The 20,758-nt window shown below is 49.2% G+C and overlaps 1 pseudogene across 1 annotated transcript; it reads left to right on the top strand.

Moving 5' to 3' along the window:
* Window positions 1–261: 261 nt before the first annotated feature.
* On the top strand, window positions 262–20,062 carry LOC311124371 (annotated as a pseudogene). Its single transcript has 5 exons — window positions 262–316; window positions 502–567; window positions 765–837; window positions 18,651–18,778; window positions 18,818–20,062. The product of its transcript is annotated as an uncharacterized misc_RNA (transcript).
* Window positions 20,063–20,758: the final 696 nt, after the last annotated feature.

Raw genomic sequence — 20,758 nt, 5'->3', positions numbered from 1 at the left:
TTTCTACTGCTGATCTGAGACCAGAAGGGTAAAACATAGCAGATATAAATGCAATATATAGAGTAGAAAAGATTGCCTGCCCTCCAAAGAAACATCTGTTCTACATGGTCTATTTCTATCTGAATGTTTCAACTCAATCAAGCATGTTAATTGATCGTTAAGTCATGTTTGTCTGGTAAACGGTCATTAGTGGCCTATATAAGCCTCATACAGGCCACGGGATGACATTACTTGTTGATAATAAAGACTATTCTCATAATCATGGGAGGTGTGAGAGAATTTCTGCTCTTTGTGCTGACTGTGGGGGTCTTCAAAGGTTGGTTCACTAATGTTTTATTTGGATTGAAGGGTTTTGTTTGGGAAACATGTTGAACTTTGTAAGTTGGAGATTCAAATTTGACTGTCTGTTTCTTCCACGTTGGTCATCTTTTTTGTTCACTGCTATTAAATATATGTAGCTATTTTGTATCAACTCAACTTCTGTCAACTCTTTCTCCTCAGTTTCTTGTTCCCCTGTTGGCAAGTCCCAGAAACAAGATCAAGTCTCTCTGCAGAGGAGACTTGGAGGTAAGCGTTTCTTCCCCTATGTTATCCCATCCCTTCTAGCAATGTTCTTTGCTGCTGTGTTTTAAACTAATTCAACACCGTAGAGTAACCCAGTCTAAATAACAAATGTTTAGAATCTTTTTTTAAACAAGAAGTTATCAAACCCTTTGCTGTTGATTTTGAAAATTTGCTTGTGTACCTGAACCTACGTTTTTCAGAGCTGTCATCAAATGACGTCTCCATTGTACATGCTCCGATCCATAGGGTCTGATGCTAAAGAAGCCAGAAAATGTTAGGCCTGCAACATTCGTTTAGAACTACGTCGGGTTCAGTGGGGTGCAATGTTGCTGAACATTCAAATGGCAATTTGGCCTAGACCGTGTAGAACACCCAACTGTTCCTCTTCTCTTTTTCTCTAGAGTATTTGGAGACAAATGAAGTAGCATCCCAAGACTCTCCAAACTATGGTAGCTCTCTGGCAAACGATGACCTGGCCTCTGCTGAGAAGATGAGACGCTGGTCTGATGACTATGGAAACTCTCCTACTGCCACAACCGCTTCAGAAGCCACAACTGGCATGTCCGACGACGCCGCTTCAGAAGCCACAACTGGCACGTCCGACGACGCCGCTTCAGAAGCCACAACTGGCACGTCCGACGACGCCGCTTCAGAAGCCACAACTGGCACGTCCGACGACGCCGCTTCAGAAGCCACAACTGGCACGTCCGACGACGCCGCTTCAGAAGCCACAACTGGCACGTCCGACGACGCCGCTTCAGAAGCCACAACTGGCACGTCCGACGACGCCGCTTCAGAAGCCACAACTGGCACGTCCGACGACGCCGCTTCAGAAGCCACAACTGGCACGTCCGACGACGCCGCTTCAGAAGCCACAACTGGCACGTCCGACGACGCCGCTTCAGAAGCCACAACTGGCACGTCCGACGACGCCGCTTCAGAAGCCACAACTGGCACGTCCGACGACGACGCTTCAGAAGCCACAACTGGCACGTCCGACGACGCCGCTTCAGAAGCCACAACTGGCACGTCCGACGACGCCGCTTCAGAAGCCACAACTGGCACGTCCGACGACGCCGCTTCAGAAGCCACAACTGGCACGTCCGACGACGCCGCTTCAGAAGCCACAACTGGCACGTCCGACGACGCCGCTTCAGAAGCCACAACTGGCACGTCCGACGACGCCGCTTCAGAAGCCACAACTGGCACGTCCGACGACGCCGCTTCAGAAGCCACAACTGGCACGTCCGACGACGCCGCTTCAGAAGCCACAACTGGCACGTCCGACGACGCCGCTTCAGAAGCCACAACTGGCACGTCCGACGACGCCGCTTCAGAAGCCACAACTGGCACGTCCGACGACGCCGCTTCAGAAGCCACAACTGGCACGTCCGACGACGCCGCTTCAGAAGCCACAACTGGCACGTCCGACGACGCCGCTTCAGAAGCCACAACTGGCACGTCCGACGACGCCGCTTCAGAAGCCACAACTGGCACGTCCGACGACGCCGCTTCAGAAGCCACAACTGGCACGTCCGACGACGCCGCTTCAGAAGCCACAACTGGCACGTCCGACGACGCCGCTTCAGAAGCCACAACTGGCACGTCCGACGACGCCGCTTCAGAAGCCACAACTGGCACGTCCGACGACGCCGCTTCAGAAGCCACAACTGGCACGTCCGACGACGCCGCTTCAGAAGCCACAACTGGCACGTCCGACGACGCCGCTTCAGAAGCCACAACTGGCACGTCCGACGACGCCGCTTCAGAAGCCACAACTGGCACGTCCGACGACGCCGCTTCAGAAGCCACAACTGGCACGTCCGACGACGCCGCTTCAGAAGCCACAACTGGCACGTCCGACGACGCCGCTTCAGAAGCCACAACTGGCACGTCCGACGACGCCGCTTCAGAAGCCACAACTGGCACGTCCGACGACGCCGCTTCAGAAGCCACAACTGGCACGTCCGACGACGCCGCTTCAGAAGCCACAACTGGCACGTCCGACGACGCCGCTTCAGAAGCCACAACTGGCACGTCCGACGACGCCGCTTCAGAAGCCACAACTGGCACGTCCGACGACGCCGCTTCAGAAGCCACAACTGGCACGTCCGACGACGCCGCTTCAGAAGCCACAACTGGCACGTCCGACGACGCCGCTTCAGAAGCCACAACTGGCACGTCCGACGACGCCGCTTCAGAAGCCACAACTGGCACGTCCGACGACGCCGCTTCAGAAGCCACAACTGGCACGTCCGACGACGCCGCTTCAGAAGCCACAACTGGCACGTCCGACGACGCCGCTTCAGAAGCCACAACTGGCACGTCCGACGACGCCGCTTCAGAAGCCACAACTGGCACGTCCGACGACGCCGCTTCAGAAGCCACAACTGGCACGTCCGACGACGCCGCTTCAGAAGCCACAACTGGCACGTCCGACGACGCCGCTTCAGAAGCCACAACTGGCACGTCCGACGACGCCGCTTCAGAAGCCACAACTGGCACGTCCGACGACGCCGCTTCAGAAGCCACAACTGGCACGTCCGACGACGCCGCTTCAGAAGCCACAACTGGCACGTCCGACGACGCCGCTTCAGAAGCCACAACCGGCACGTCCGACGACGACACAACTGGCTACTGAAGCCACGAGAACTACTGATTGTGGTTAATTTATACTCTAGCACAAGTGGGGACGAGTCTGTAGACCAAGCGCCTTCTGTTACTGACCATGCCATTGAGGAACAGTTCACCTCTGCATCTGAGACCCCGTTGACCACAAACATGGATATCTGAAGTGGGACGTACATGGGTACTCTAGTCCAGGTTGTGTGTAACTGCGTTTGTGTGTTTTGCCTCAATTAAACAGTAACTTTAATACTTGTGTCCTTAGTTTTGTTTTGGAGGTTCAATGACCTGACTTTAGTAACTGGGGTGATGGCAAAACAGTTTTATTGCATTATAAACCTGCTTTGGCATCAGCAATATATTACTACTTCGACCAATTTGTGGTTAAGGTGTTTAAATTACCTTTGGACTTTCTTAAGCTACATTTGCTTATGCTAGTAGCATCAAATGATGTAATGGGTTCTAGGTCAATTTAACCTGATGTAGTTTGTAGAACTGAGCGCTTGGGGTTGGTGCATATCACGTCTGTAAATGAGGATGTTGCTAGAATTGGGGTTAATGGTGTCAGTGCTGAATGTTGTCAAATTGCATTTAAATTACTCTGCTGAGTGTCTACTAGTCTTGAGTCTACGGACAATTGGTTTCCTACTCGTGAATTCTTACATGTAACACCAGCTCTCATATCATTAGCCAATCGTTTTGGGGGTTGGTCTGCATATGCCAGTAAAAATCCAAACTTTTAGGTTAAAGGCAATGTTAACCTGTCTTAGCTGGCAGGCTGCGATCTGGTCCTAGCTCTCCCAGAGTTGCTTGTAGCGCCTAGGGTTTGTGCGTCGTAGCCTACCGTTTTTAGTCGCCATGAATTCAAAGTGCATGTACACGCAACCTTGAAATACAGTAACAAAATTGACTCCAACTTTTGAGCTACCGGTAGGCCTACCTGCTTTAATACAAAAGGTCTGTGGCAAAGCTTTACTCATTTATGCCAACGAGGCCGACTGCAAATCCGACCTGAATTGAGCCTGTTTTGAAGCAACACGTTAAAACGGGTATGGCCTATGCAAATGATTTTGTTTGCTACATGGAATCAGTCAGTGTCAATTACTTAGTTTCTGACCAAGTGTTTTTCCTGTTGAAAAATAATGCGAGAACTGTATTTTGTATTGAATAAAAGTAATAATGGCAGTTTATTTACTTTGAATATATAGTCCGTTTGTGTAGTCCAAAGTCTCACGTTTCATTTATGCTGTGACTTCAGAGATGATCATTTACTTTATTGCTAGAAAACAGATGCAGTAAGTAGGCCTCATAAGATTTTATGTAAAATATAGCCTACCTTAGAATGGCATATTAAATGCGGGTTTAGATTCACGGGCAATTGATCAACTGCGGCGCTATCCATTGTTGAATCTCCGCTTAACTGTTTGATTATTGGAGATTCAGATTAGTTTCCTCTGACAAAATCATAACAATAAGTGAAGTATAAACAGCCACAGCCTTCCCAAATTCCCTCGATAGCCAGGTGCAAGGGGAGAGAAAAGGACCAAAATGCATCTTTCAAAGGTAGGCTAAAAATATTAATTTGTACTGTATTAACCTCATATTTGACCCGTCGGCCATCAGTGCTTCATAGGCCTGTTAAAACTAGGCTACATCAATGAAATGGTGTGGTGACTTTGAGGGAACATTGTTGATTAAATTGCAACAAATACATAAAGAACCCTTTAGATTGTGCATATTTCTCCATTTAGAGTGGTATAATCATGTCAGATTTTATTTAATGGTATTATATGCTTTTAAATAGCACTTTCGGTTTGAACGGGAATACCGGGAAGCCCGAGAATTTCTTGCAATTTCCTCAGGAAGGAAAATTGGTAGATTCTCTGGAAAATATATGGCCAATGAGGCCTATGCCTACCCTCCTCCCCCAGCCAATGGGATGAACTGTCACGGTTTCGGCCGAGGCTGCTCCTCCTCCTGGTTCGGGCAGGCTTCGGCGGTCGTCGTCCCCGGAGTACTAGCTGCCACCGATCTATGTTTCATGTTCGTTTGGTTTTGTCTGGATGTTGTACACCTGTGTCTTGTTAGTCCTCGTTAGTGTCCTATTTAGTTCTCGTTGTGTGTGCTTGTCGTTGTGTGTGATTGCGCTTCTGTTTCGTGTTTGGAGCTACATTTTCCCTCCAGTGTTTTGGAGAGGTTATTTTTGCACATGTTTGTGCGCCGTTTCTTTTGTCGCCTGTGTGCGCCGTGTATTCGCCTTCGGGCTTATTGTGCTTCTGTCTTTTATATATATTGCACTAAAGCCTTTGGACTGAGCCTCTGCGTTCTGCGCATGATTCATACACCACACCCACCTTCAGCACGCCTTGACAGAATCACACACCTTAATGGAATCAGCAGGATCGGCAGTGACGCCTGTGTCGCTCGAGGAGCATCTCCGTGGGCAAGAGGGCCAGATAAGACAACTGGTGTCCGCTCTACAGGAGGTAATCAACACCTTGCACCGATGGGAGGCCAGCAGGGTACCCACACCTCCACCTACCCTGCCCACCCCATCGGTCGGTCCACCAGTCCCAGGTTCGGAACCCAGGGGGATTCGGCTCTCGCTCCCGAGGGCGTATGACGGAACAGCTGCCGGGTGTCAGGGGTTCCTCCTGCAGGTGGAGCTCTACCTGGCCACTGTACACCCGGTGCCCTCGGGATACGAGAGCGTTTCCGCCCTCATCTCCTGTCTCACGGGCAAGGCGTTGGAGTGGGCTAACGCCGAGTGGAGGAAGATGGACGCCAACACCATCACCTACGCCGAGTTCTCCCGCCGCTTCAAGGCCGTGTTCGACCATCCACCTGAGGGCAAAGCGGCGGGGGAGCGTCTAGTCCATTTGAGACAGGGGAAGAGGAGCGCTCAGGTGTTCGCTCTAGAGTACCGGACTCTAGCGGCGGATGCAGGGTGGAATGAACGGGCTCTCATCGACCATTTTCGATGTAGCCTACGAGAGGACGTTCAACGTGAGTTGGCCTGCAGGGATACCCATCTTACCTTCGACCAATTGGTCGATATGTCCATCCGTCTGGACACCCTGCTGGCCCGAGGGGAGTCCGTCCATTCCGCCCTCCGGCACCTCCGAGCCGAGCCCTATGGAGCTCGGGGGTGCCGGCGCTAGAGAACGGAGGAGGAGGAGCCCGAGGGGGCCTGTCTCCTGCACCAAGTGCGGTCGTGGAGGGCACACTGCGGCCAGGTGCTGGGGATGGTTCTCCGGGGGAGAAGACAACAGGCCACGCACTGGGGGGGCCTCCCAGGTGAGTAGACGTCCCACTTACCCAGAGCTTTCTGTTGCGCACTTTTGTATACCTGTGTGTTTTCCACAGGTTGCACTTCATTCCCAGCATAAGGCGCTAGTAGATTCAGGCGCAGCTGGGAATTTTGTTGATCGGAAGTTTTGTTTTGAGTTAGGGATCCCTCTCCTACCTGTTGACAAACCTTTTCCCGTTCATGCCTTAGATAGCCGCCCGTTGGGGTCGGGGTTGATCAGGGAGATCACAGCGCCACTTCGGATGTGTGCGCAGGGGGGTCATGAGGAGACTATACAGCTGTATCTGATCGACTCTCCTGCGTACCCAGTGGTGCTGGGGATTCCCTGGTTAAGCACCCATAACCCTGCTATTTCGTGGCAACAGAGGGCTCTCGATGGGTGGTCTGCTCAGTGCGAGGGGCGATGTCTGGGTGTTTCCGTGGGGGCGACTTCGGTGGAAAGTCCAAACCAAGTGCCCGCACTGCACATTCCGCCTGAATATGGGGATTTAGCTCTCGTGTTTAGCAAAACTGGGGCGACGCAGTTGCCTCCTCATAGACAGGGGGATTGTGCGATTGATCTCCAGGCAGGAGCAGCGCTCCCACGGAGCCATGTGTATCCTTTGTCTCAAGAGGAGAGAAAAGCTATGGAGACTTACATAGCCGAATCTTTGAGACAGGGATACATTCGGCCCTCCACTTCTCCCGCCTCCTCGAGCTTCTTTTTTGTGAAAAAGAAAGATGGAGGGTTGCGCCCGTGCATTGATTACCGTGGACTCAATCAGATTACTGTGAAATACAGTTATCCACTCCCTCTGATTGCAACCATGACGGAGTCATTGCATGGAGCGCGGTTTTTCACAAAACTGGATCTCAGGAGCGCGTATAACTTGGTGCGCATTAGGAAGGGTGACGAATGGAAGACAGCTTTTAGTACCACGTCAGGTCATTTCGAATATCTCGTCATGCCATATGGGTTGATGAATGCTCCATCAGTCTTCCAATCCTTCGTAGATGACATATTCCGGGATATGCAGGGACAAGGGGTGGTCGTGTACATTGATGACATTCTGGTGTACTCGTCTACCCGAGCCGAGCATATAACCCTGGTGCGTCGTGTATTGAGGAGGCTGTTGGAGCACGACCTATATGTCAAGGCAGAGAAATGTCTGTTTTTCCAGGAGTTGGTCTCCTTTTTGGGTTATCGGTTGTCCGCGTCAGGGGTGAGAATGGAGGTGGATCGTGTGTCCGCTGTGCGTAATTGGCAAACCCCAACTACTGTAAAAGAGGTGCAGCAGTTTTTGGGCTTTGCGAATTACTACCGGAGGTTTATCCGGGGTTTTGGACAGGTGGCAGCTCCCATCACGTCCCTTCTGAAGGGGGGTCCGGTGCGCCTGCAGTGGTCAGCCGATGCGGACAGGGCCTTTAGGAGACTGAAGGACCTGTTTACGTCGGCTCCGGTGCTGGCGCATCCGGATCCCGCATTACCCTTTCAGGTCGAGGTAGACGCGTCTGAGGCTGGTATAGGGGCCGTTCTCTCTCAACGGTCCGGCACGCCACCTAAACTCCGCCCCTGTGCTTTTTACTCAAAGAAGCTCAGCCCGGCGGAGCGTAACTATGACGTTGGGGACAGGGAGCTGTTAGCTGTAGTTCAAGCCCTTAAGGTGTGGAGGCATTGGCTTGAGGGGGCTCAACACCCTTTCCTCATTTTGACTGACCATCGGAACCTGGAGTACATCCGGGCAGCGAGGAGACTGAACCCTCGCCAGGCTCGATGGAGTATGTTTCTCACCAGGTTCGTATTTAAAATCACGTACATCCCTGGGTCCCAGAATGGTAAGGCGGATGCGCTGTCCCGGCGGTATGACACGGAGGAGAGGTCCGTTGAGCCCACTCCCATACTACCGGAGTCTTGCCTTGTGGCACCGGTGGTGTGGGAGGTCGATGCCGAAATCGAGCGAGCGTTGCGTACCGACCCCAGCCCTCCACAGTGTCCTGAGGGTCGGAAGTACGTTCCGCTCGAGATTCGGGATCGACTCATTTACTGGGCTCACACGTCACCCTCCTCTGGACATCCGGGTATCGGCCGGACGGTGCATTCCCTTAGCCCTAAATACTGGTGGCCCACTTTGGCTAGGGATGTGAGGGTTTATGTCTCCTCCTGCTCGGTGTGTGCCCAGTGTAAGGCGCCCCGACATCTGCCCAGGGGTAAGTTACAACCCCTGCCCGTTCCACAACGACCATGGTCCCACCTCTCGGTGGATTTTTTGACAGACCTTCCCCTCTCTCAGGGGAATACCACCATCCTGGTCGTTGTGGACCGGTTCTCTAAGGCCTGTCGTCTTCTCCCTATGTCGGGTCTTCCTACTGCCCTAGAGACCGCTGAGGCCCTATTTACCCACGTCTTCCGGCATTACGGGGTACCCGAGGATATAGTGTCTGATCGAGGCCCCCAGTTTACCTCTCGTGTTTGGAGAGCGTTCATGGAGCGTTTGGGGGTCTCGGTTAGCCTTACCTCAGGGTACCACCCGGAGAGTAACGGGCAGGTAGAACGTGTCAACCAGGATGTGGGTAGGTTTCTGAGGTCGTATTGCCAGGACCGGCCGGAGGAGTGGGCACGGTACATTCCCTGGGCCGAGATGGCCCAGAACTCTCTCCGCCACTCCTCTACTAACCTAACCCCCTTCCAATGTGTGTTAGGTTACCAGCCGGTTCTGGCACCTTGGCAGCAGAGCCAGATCGAGGCCCCTGCGGTGGATGATTGGATGAGGCGCTCGGAAGAGACGTGGAACGCTGCCCACGTCCATCTGCAGCGGGCCGTCCTTCGTCACAAGGCGAGCGCCGATCTCCACCGCAGTGAGGGGCCGGTGTACGCACCCGGAGATCGAGTCTGGCTCTCTACCAGAAACCTACCCCTCCGCCTGCCCTGCCGGAAGCTGGGTCGGCGGTTTGTGGGGCCCTTTGCGCTTCTGTGATTGCGCTTCTGTTTCGTGTTTGGAGCTACATTTTCCATCCAGTGTTTTGGAGAGGTTATTTTTGCACATGTTTGTGCGCCGTTTGTTTTGTCGCCTGTGTGCGCCGTGTATTCGCCTTCGGGCTTATTGTGCTTCTGTCTTTTATATATATTGCACTAAAGCCTTTGGACTGAGCCTCTGCGTTCTGCGCATGATTCATACACCACACCCACCTTCAGCACGCCTTGACATGAACTCCGCGGGACCCCCACCCGAGTACTCCTACCAGGTACTGACGAGACATGGAGACAACTGTTCCTTTAATGTTTGACGAGGAATAAAATACCCAAGAATAAAGCTATATACAAGGAGTACCAGTTCCAGATCAGTGTGCAGGGTTACAAGGTATTTGAGGTAGATATTTGTACCCATTAGCTCTTCCTGGGGTCCAACAAAATTAATTTTTAAAACATTACAATACATTCATTACAGAATTTACAACATAAAGTGTGCCCCCTCAGGCCCATAATCCACTATCACATATCTACAACACAAAATCCATGTGTACGTGTGTGTATAGAACGTATGTTATCATGTGTGTGTATGCATGTGTCTGTGCCTATGTTTGTGTTGCTTCACAATCCCACTGTTCCATAAGGTGTATTTTTAGAAATGTTTTAAATTTGATTCTACTGCTTGCATCAGTTACCTGATGTGGAATAGAGTTCCATGTAGTCATTGCTCTATGTAGTCCTGTGTGCCTCCCATAGTCTGTTCTGGACTTGGGGACTGTGAAGAGACCTCTGGTGGCAAGGTTGATAGATGTAGCTTTTAAATTCGCTCTGGCTATCTACTCCGATTTCAGAGAACTCTCGTCTGAGTGTGCCAGAGCGCATAATAACTGACGAAATTACGAACGCTCAACACCCATGGAATATGGCCGGTGTCAGTAGACGTTTGCAAAAAAGCGTAAATTGTTGCCAGCAGCACAGTTGCAGTCACCAACGCTCTGGAAAACATAAAAACATCCTAACCAGCTCTGCTAGGGCGAGTAAAATGGTCAGAGTGAGCTGTTCTCTCATTTGTGTCTGGAAGTAGCTAGCAAGCTAGCCAGTTAGCTTGACTGCTGTTGTTAGGACAGGACGCTCGGATCATACCTTAAAGAGATGGGTGGGGCTAAAGCTTGAGAGGGTGTGAACGATGCTGAATGGGTGTAGACAAAGAAGAGGTCTCCATAAGGTGTACAAAACATTCAAAGGCAATTTTCTCATAAGTTAGGTTACAAGTTTACCAATTTTCAACGCATAATTAATTTCTAATTTTTCCTCAACTGTAGTGTATGATACACAATTTTCTAGCTCTGAGTCTCTACTCGATGTACTCTACTCCAATGTAAAAAACACAATTTCAAATTTTGCTACAAAATATTTTTTTTATCAACTTTCATTTTGAGCTACTACAATGAGTTTCAACCGTATTTGTTTTTCAGATTTGCTAACACCTGTCAATGTTGGTAGGGGAAGGGGTGTGTTGGGGTTATCTATTCCTTTCCCAACTGGTAGTCCTAGTGTGTGTGGTGATGTCAATGGTAGTGAAATTGCAGGTGAAGTTCCTTTAGTCAGTGGGGACAATGCAGCTTCTCATTGTCATCATGCAGTCAACTCACCTAGGCCCCAGGTTGTTAGCACCTCCACTCCTAACCCCAATGACGATGCAGTGCTAATAGGCCAGATGAGTATCATAGTCCAACAGATAGGACAGCAGCTAGCTGATAGCATTATCATGCACTTCAGTTCTAGTAGCCCAACAGGAGCTACAGCCACTAGCCAAAGTGAACCAAGACACAGACCTGACCCTCCAGTTAGCCAAGTTCTAGACTTCTCTTTGGGCAAGTAGTTGCCCAAAGAAAAGTCAAAGAACCACCTTCCTTTAGAGGGGAGAGATAAGACACAATTACATTTGATGAATGGGAAGAGGCCATGATAAACTTTATTAAAAAGGGACACATGAAAATAGAGGAACAGGCCTGAGAGATTCTCATCCATCTCAAGGGAAGAGCAGAAGATGTAGTCTCAATCGGAATCAGGAATAGTGACATTCTAGCTAACCCAGATGCCATCTATAGTCTCCTCAGGAAGTATTTCAGCTGCAGTCAATACCAGTGGAGGCTCTTCAGAGGAAGAAGGGGAGGGCCATCCTCCTCAGTGAATTTCATGAAAATGTAAATGGTAAAACATTAAAAAAGTGATCCTTTTTAGATAAATCTATACTCAATATAATCACATCACCAAATAACTGATTAAAACACAGTATTTTGCAAAGGTCTACAGTAGCCTCAACAGCACTATGTAGGGTAGCACCATGGTGTAGCCGGAGGACAGCTAGCTTCCGTCCTCCACTATTCTATTTCTGGTTTGTTTTGCCAGTCCGGTCCGGCCCGTTCCTGATCCCCGCGTAGGGCCAGTGGTGTGTGTCCCCAGTACAGTCCGGCTTGTTCCTGTCCCTCGCACCGAGCCTGTGGTGCGCGTCGCCAGCCCGGTCCGGCATGTTCCTGCCCCTCGCACCAAGGCTGTGGTGCGCGTCGTCAGCCCGGTCCGGCCTGTTCCTGCTCCCCGCACCAAGCGAGTGGTGCGCTTCGTCAGCCCGGTTCGGCCCGTCCCTGCTCCCCGCACCAAGCCTGTGGTGCGCGTCGTCAGCCCGGTCCGGCCTGTTCCTGCTCCCCGCACCAAGCCAGTGGTGCGCTTCGTCAGCCCGGTTCGGCCCGTCCCTGCTCCCCGCACCAAGCCAATGGTGCGCGTCGTCAGCCCGGTCCGGCCTGTTCCTGCTCCCCGCACCAAGCCAGTGGTGCGCTTCGTCAGCCCGGTTCGGCCCGTCTCTGCTCCCCGCACCAAGCCAATGGTGCGCGTCGTCAGCCCGGTCCGGCCCGTCCCTGCTCCCCGCACCAAGCCTGTGGTGCGCGTCGTCAGTCCGGCACAGCCCGTGCCTGTTCCACCGGTGCCTGGTCCGGCACCGGTCAGCTGCTCCACCCCGGAGCTAGAGCAATCCGCTCCACCAGTGTTCAGTCCAGCTCCGGCCAGCAGGGCCAGACCGGACCAGGGGCGCTTTGGGGGGTTGGTTGGAGGGTGGGGGTCAAGCCCGGAGCCGGAACCGCCTCCGAGGAGGAATGCCCACCCGGCCCTCCCCTGTTCGGTTTATGTTTGGCGCGGTCGCAGTCCGCGCCTTTGGGGGGGTGGGGGGGTACTGTCACGCCCTGGCTCTGGGACTCTGTTATGTTGAGCCAGGGTGTGTGGTTTCTATGTGTTTTGTGTGCTAGGGTTATTATCTAGTTCTTTTGTTTCTATGTTGGCCGGTGTGGTTCTCAATCAGAGGCAACTTGTATCAGCTGTTGCTTGTTGTCTCTGATTGGGAACCATACTTAGGCAGCCTGTTTTCCACAGTGTGTTGTGGGATCTTGTTCCGTATGGTTTGTATTGTAACCAAGGACTTCACGTTTTGTATCGTTTGTTGTTTTGTTCGTGTGATCATTCAAATTAAAAGTATGTTCGCATTCCACGCTGCGCCTTGGTCCTCTGTGTATGACAATCGTGACAACTAGCTTATACATTAACTTTCACACATCTAGATGGCGGGGTGGGTGTGGAGCCAGAGACAGCAGGGGTTCAAACTGTAGAACCCAGTTCCTACATTTGAATATAAAAATTGATTTTATCAAACAAAACTATGCTACATTTTATCTCTGAGACCCTTAGGATGACAAAACAGAGCAAGATTACTGAATGTAAGTACATTATTTACCTTCAGAGGTGAATTGATCAAACCAGTTGCCGTGATACATTTGTTGTGCACTCTCCTCAAACAATAACATGGTATTCTTTCACTGTAATAGCTACTGTAAATTGGACAGTGCAGTTAGATTAACAGGAATTTAAGTTTTCTGCCCATATGATAGATGTCTATGTCCTGGAAAGTTTGCTGATACTTACAACAGTCATGCTAATCACATTAGCGCACGTTAATTCAACCGTCCCGTATACGGGACACCGATCTCATAGAGGTTAATGTCAAGCCCTGCATGTTTTTTTCAAAAGTCTCATGGAATGTAGGCCTACATTGAACACCACACATTGGCTGCTTCTGTAGGCTGAATGATTGAACAGCTATTTCCATGTTAAATGTTATGAGATGCATTTTCTCCATTGTTTTTGACAGTAGGCCTACATTATGATCAAATAGCCATAGTAGCCTACTTGGCCACTGTTAAAACAGTAAGTTAAAGCGGGCACAGCCTCAGTGTTCACAGTTAACACTCGTTGGAAGTTGCACAGAATTTTCAAAACGTTCAAGTTTGCGCTCAGCCGACCTGAAATTTGCTCAGTGCTAAAATAGATTAGAGGGAATATTGGTCACAAGCTTGATGTTTGTCCAATTAATTATGATACATTCAAATGGGGGGACTAGATACATAAAATGCTTTCATTTCTAAAACAGATATGAATGAAAATACCCTCAAATAAAAAGTGACATTCTGTACTGTCGCCTCACATGAAACACTTGATCTCAGATCCAAAATGCTGGAGTATAGAGACAAATTAAAAGTCTTAGCTTCACTGTCCAAATAAATTAGGGGAATGTATGAAAACATCTTCTCCAGGACAAACCTCCACCCTACTCCCCTGCTGAAGACAAGAAGAGCGCCTGTATCTCAGCTCCCACCCCTCCTTCTCACGGCCTGTACTGGACACTATTATTTGTTTATTTATTATTTGTCTGTACAGGTTTTTAATGTGACGACTTAAATATGAGAGGGTAGCAGTCGATCATATGACCAGGTCTCTGTTGAAAAATAAATATTATTGCAAAGAGACTAGCCTGAATTAACCTTAAAAAACAGTTTTTAAATACATAAGAGTTGGTGAAGTTTGACTTATGGTACAAATCTGAAATGTCACCCTTGTATATAGGGAATATGGTGTAATATGAAACTTGAACTTTGTGTTGATAGGGACCATAATGTCTAGGTAGTATAGAAGCGAATCCCTGATCCTAGTCCAACTAACTATACTGAACAAAAATATGAACGCAACACGTAAAGTGTTGGTCCCATTTTTCATGAGCTGAAACAAAAGATCCCAGAAATGTTCCATACGCACAAAAATATTATTTATCTTAAAATTAGTGCACAAATGTGTTCACATCCCTGTTAGTGAGCATTTCTCCTTTGCCAAGATAATACATCCACCTGACAGGTGTGGCATATCAAGAAGCTGATTAAACAGCATGATCAATACAGAGGTGCACCTTGTGCTGGGGACAATAAAATACCACTCTAAAATGTGCAGTTTTGTCACACAACACAACGCCACAGATTAGATTAGGGCCTAATTTATGTATTTAAATTGACTGATTTCCTTATATGAACTGTAACTCAGTAAAATCTTTTAAATGTTTGCATGTTGCGTTTACAATATGTTTTTGTTCAGTGTACATGGAAAGATTATCTTGGCTATATGCTACTACTGCTACTGCCTGTGTGTGTGTGTGTGTGTGTGTGTGTATAGAGAAGTTGGCCTATTATGTCATGTCCTGAATGTCACTCTTCTGAACATTCTAGAACACACTCACTCACCCACCACATCACATCAAGGAATAAAAAAATAAATAATCCTTGACCAACACTTTACATGTTGCGTTTATATTTTTGTTCAGTGTACATACGGGTCTAAAGAGATAAACTATGTAGTGTTTGACATGAGTTTGAGGGCCTGTTGCATTTTCGCAACCTGGGGTCTCACCAGGTTAAGGATTTTGTTTCTAAAATGCTGACTTGGCTAAATTATCTCACTATGGGAAAAATGGGTGTTGCAGACTACAGTCGGAGAAGGAAAGGTCTCACATACACAGGATAGTTCCGTAATACGCCTAAATGACTTACTTTCCTACATACATCCTAGTACTTTCCCAAACTAACTGATCTTAGAAGTCTCCACGGAGCATAATGGAAGGCCATATTGCTTTCACCCATCCAGGCATCAGTGTCCTAGTATCCAACTGGAACAGGGGCTGGGATTCAATCGAAATAACTAGCTCGCTTCCCTCTATATATGTAATTACTCCCCTAGACCAAGGTTAGTGACACAAGTATAGACAATATGGTTCTTGCTCTACCTAGCCCATAGAGAATGATAGAGATATCATCTTTATATACACTGAGTATACAAAACATGAAGAACTCTTTCCATGACATAGACTGACCAGGTGAATCCAGGTGAAAGCTATGATCCCTTATTGATGTCACTTGTTAAATCCACTTCAATCAGTGTAGATGAAGGGGAGGAGACAGGTTAAAGAAGGAGTGTTAAGCCTTGAGACAATTGAGACATGGATTGTGTATTTGTATGTGTGCCATTCAGAGAGTGAATGGGCAAGACAAAACATTTAAGTGCCTATGAACGGGGTATGTTATTAGGTGGCAGGCACACTGGTTTGTGTCAAGAACTGTAACACTGCTGGGGTTTCCCGTGTGTATCAAGAATTGTCCACCACCCAAAGGACACCCAGCCAACTTGACACAACTGTGGAAAGCATTGGAGTTAACATGGGCCAGTACCCCTGTAGAGTCCATGCACCGACAAATTTAGGCTTTTCTGAGGGCAAAAGGGGGGATGGGGTGGGACTTCCTATAGGTTAAGGAATGATCACAGAATTCCATCCAGGTCACCACGGGGGATCAGCCAATGAATTATACTCATGAGAAAAAATGCCATAACTGCAGGTGGCAGTAAATCGCCAACCTTGGCTTTATACCTGTTCAAACACACTCTAGGTGGCAGTGTGCACCCTTTCAGTTTGTTTGCCAACTCATAGAAGCAGTAGAAGAAGAAAATGACAATGGACTACTTCAAAATGGAGATGGCCTCAATGGCGCTGCCTGTGCTCTTGCAGACACCATAATGGGACAGATACAATGATGCGATGTCTATCGAAGTCTATGGTTATGGAGACTAATCCAATATGACATTGTTAGGTCACGGTCATTCCCTTTCGTGTTGTCATCGTGGCAAGCAGAGGGTGATGCTGACGCCCCTATCCAACAGGCAGGGAACAGCTCCTGAGTGAAGGTACAGTGGAAGGCATGCAGCCGCGTGGGAGTGGTGGGAGTGGCCAGCCATCGTTTCCCGGCACCCATTGTGCCAGGCGCTCAACTGGCACTCATCCAGCTGGAGGCTCCAGGGAAGATCGTTCATTCCCATCATACACTGTTTCCCCTTTTCCTTCCTGGGGAAGATATGTAGGGGTCAAAGATTATGGTGGGAAGAGGCACCCGTAGGTTCTCCCTGGAGAGGAGCAGGTGACCGTTGACCGTGCGAGGGTCAAAGGTCAGGGTACAGCGGTCTGAGGAGGAGGAGGAGGGGGAAGGGAGCAGGGGAGAAGACATTTAGGTGTACAGCTTATTAGTCTAAATTAGCTCTAAAACAACGGATAGGTGATAGATCATTCAGGTTACTAATTATATAGCCCAGAATAGTTGTTATTATTTACAGTTACTGTGTTAATATCTATGAGAGTTTTATGTTAAAGTAAGGAACAACCACATACATTCACTGAGGCCCTGCTTTCTGGCTAGGTGTCATGGAGCAGCAGGACTGGGGACCACAGCCAGGATGGTGTGCTTATCCTGGGGAGAACCTAGTGAAGGGGATGGGGAAGAGTAGAGAGATTGGGCGAGAAATACAGAGACATATATTTTAACAGATTGGAGATGACTATACATAAAAATAAAATCCTTCATACAGTGAGGTTAGGTGAGGTTAGGTTACCTTGCTTGTCCTGCTCCACAGCTGTAGACACAGCCTTCTCCAGGTCCTCAGACACTAGCTTGGAGATCCGTTACAGGATGTCTGTCACCCCGCTGAGCCTGTCCTGCAGGTTAGGGGTCACATCCACTTGAATGTCCTTCATATGACGAATCTCCACCAGCCAAGTCTCCTACAGAGCAAATGAGGAAAATATGATATATGGTTAGTAACAATACAATATGAAAATTTGATCCCAAAGCTACTAACAGCTAACATATATATTTATGTATGTGATCTATGTAAATAAAGGAATATAACACAGGTGTAAAACTGTGAAGGACCATATGGTGGAGGCCTACCCATTTCCCAGGATCATAATAAAAAGTGGATTTGGGTACAGTGTTTATTTCCCCCGAAAATCTTTGAAGATTATACCTAAAATAATTAGGCCTACTTCTTTCTACTGCTGATCTGAGACCAGAAGGGTAAAACATAGCAGATATAAATGCAATATATAGAGTAGAAAAGATTGCCTGCCCTCCAAAGAAACATCTGTTCTACATGGTCTATTTCTATCTGAATGTTTCAACTCAATCAAGCATGTTAATTGATCGTTAAGTCATGTTTGTCTGGTAAACGGTCATTAGTGGCCTATATAAGCCTCATACAGGCCACGGGATGACATTACTTGTTGATAATAAAGACTATTCTCATAATCATGGGAGGTGTGAGAGAATTTCTGCTCTTTGTGCTGACTGTGGGGGTCTTCAAAGGTTGGTTCACTAATGTTTTATTTGGATTGAAGGGTTTTGTTTGGGAAACATGTTGAACTTTGTAAGTTGGAGATTCAAATCTGACTGTCTGTTTCTTCCACGTTGGTCCTCTTTTTTGTTCACTGCTATTAAATATATGTAGCTATTTTGTGTCAACTCAACTTCTGTCAACTCTTTCTCCTCAGTTTCTTGTTCCCCTGTTGGCAAGTCCCAGAAACAAGATCAAGTCTCTCTGCAGAGGAGACTTGGAGGTAAGTGTTTCTTCCCCTATGTTATCCCATCCCTTCTAGCAATGTTCTTTGCTGCTGTGTTTTAAACTAATTCAACACCGTAGAGTAACCCAGTCTAAATAACAAATGTTTAGAATCTTTTTTTAAACCAGAAGTTATCAAACCCTTTGCTGTTGATTTTGAAAATTTGCTTGTGTACCTGAACCTACGTTTTTCAGAGCTGTCATCAAATGACGTCTCCATTGCACATGCTCCGATCCATAGTGTCTGATGCTAAAGAAGCCAGAAAATGTTAGGCCTGCAACATTCGTTTAGAACTACGTCGGGTTCAGTGGGGTGCAATGTTGCTGAACATTCAAATGGCAATTTGGCCTAGACCGTGTAGAACACCCAACTGTTCCTCTTCTCTTTTTCTCTAGAGTATTTGGAGACAAATGAAGTAGCATCCCAAGACTCTCCAAACTATGGTAGCTCTCTGGCAAACGATGACCTGGCCTCTGCTGAGAAGATGAGACGCTGGTCTGATGACTATGGAAACTCTCCTACTGCCACAACCGCTTCAGAAGCCACAACTGGCACGTCCGACGACGCCGCTTCAGAAGCCACAACTGGCACGTCCGACGACGCCGCTTCAGAAGCCACAACTGGCACGTCCGACGACGCCGCTTCAGAAGCCACAACTGGCACGTCCGACGACGCCGCTTCAGAAGCCACAACTGGCACGTCCGACGACGCCGCTTCAGAAGCCACAACTGGCACGTCCGACGACGCCGCTTCAGAAGCCACAACTGGCACGTCCGACGACGCCGCTTCAGAAGCTACAACTGGCACGTCCGACGACGCCGCTTCAGAAGCCACAACTGGCACGTCCGACGACGCCGCTTCAGAAGCCACAACTGGCACGTCCGACGACGCCGCTTCAGAAGCCACAACTGGCACGTCCGACGACGCCGCTTCAGAAGCCACAACTGGCACGTCCGACGACGCCGCTTCAGAAGCCACAACTGGCACGTCCGACGACGCCGCTTCAGAAGCCACAACTGGCACGTCCGACGACGCCGCTTCAGAAGCCACAACTGGCACGTCCGACGACGCCGCTTCAGAAGCCACAACTGGCACGTCCGACGACGCCGCTTCAGAAGCCACAACTGGCACGTCCGACGACGCCGCTTCAGAAGCCACAACTGGCACGTCCGACGACGCCGCTTCAGAAGCCACAACTGGCACGTCCGACGACGCCGCTTCAGAAGCCACAACTGGCACGTCCGACGACGCCGCTTCAGAAGCCACAACTGGCACGTCCGACGACGCCGCTTCAGAAGCCACAACTGGCACGTCCGACGACGCCGCTTCAGAAGCCACAACTGGCACGTCCGACGACGCCGCTTCAGAAGCCACAACTGGCACGTCCGACGACGCCGCTTCAGAAGCCACAACTGGCACGTCCGACGACGCCGCTTCAGAAGCCACAACTGGCACGTCCGACGACGCCGCTTCAGAAGCCACAACTGGCACGTCCGACGACGCCGCTTCAGAAGCCACAACTGGCACGTCCGACGACGCCGCTTCAGAAGCCACAACTGGCACGTCCGACGACGCCGCTTCAGAAGCCACAACTGGCACGTCCGACGACGCCGCTTCAGAAGCCACAACTGGCACGTCCGACGACGCCGCTTCAGAAGCCACAACTGGCACGTCCGACGACGCCGCTTCAGAAGCCACAACTGGCACGTCCGACGACGCCGCTTCAGAAGCCACAACTGGCACGTCCGACGACGCCGCTTCAGAAGCCACAACCGGCACGTCCGACGACGCCACAACTGGCTACTGAAGCCACGAGAACTACTGATTGTGGTTAATTTATACTCTAGCACAAGTGGGGACGAGTCTGTAGACCAAGCGCCTTCTGTTACTGACCATGCCATTGAGGAACAGTTCACCTCTGCATCTGAGACCCCGTTGACCACAAACATGGATATCTGAAGTGGGACGTACATGGGTACTCTAGTCCAGGTTGTGTGTAACTGCGTTTGTGTGTTTTGCCTCAATTAAACAGTAACTTTAATACTTGTGTCCTTAGTTTTGTTTTGGAGGTTCAATGACCTGACTTTAGTAACTGGGGTGATGGCAAAACAGTTTTATTGCATTATAAACCTGCTTTGGCATCAGCAATATATTACTACTTCGACCAATTTGTGGTTAAGGTGTTTAAATTACCTTTGGACTTTCTTAAGCTACATTTGCTTATGCTAGTAGCATCAAATGATGTAATGGGTTCTAGGTCAATTTAACCTGATGTAGTTTGTAGAACTGAGCGCTTGGGGTTGGTGCATATCACGTCTGTAAATGAGGATGTTGCTAGAATTGGGGTTAATGGTGTCAGTGCTGAATGTTGTCAAATTGCATTTAAATTACTCTGCTGAGTGTCTACTAGTCTTGAGTCTACGGACAATTGGTTTCCTACTCGTGAATTCTTACATGTAACACCAGCTCTCATATCATTAGCCAATCGTTTTGGGGGTTGGTC

Source organism: Coregonus lavaretus (assembly GCF_964263955.1).
Source record: "Coregonus lavaretus genome assembly, contig: HAP1_SCAFFOLD_318, whole genome shotgun sequence".
Taxonomy (NCBI): domain Eukaryota; kingdom Metazoa; phylum Chordata; class Actinopteri; order Salmoniformes; family Salmonidae; genus Coregonus; species Coregonus lavaretus.
Note: the sequence above shows the minus strand (reverse complement) of the source record. Positions and strands in the feature narration are given on the sequence as shown.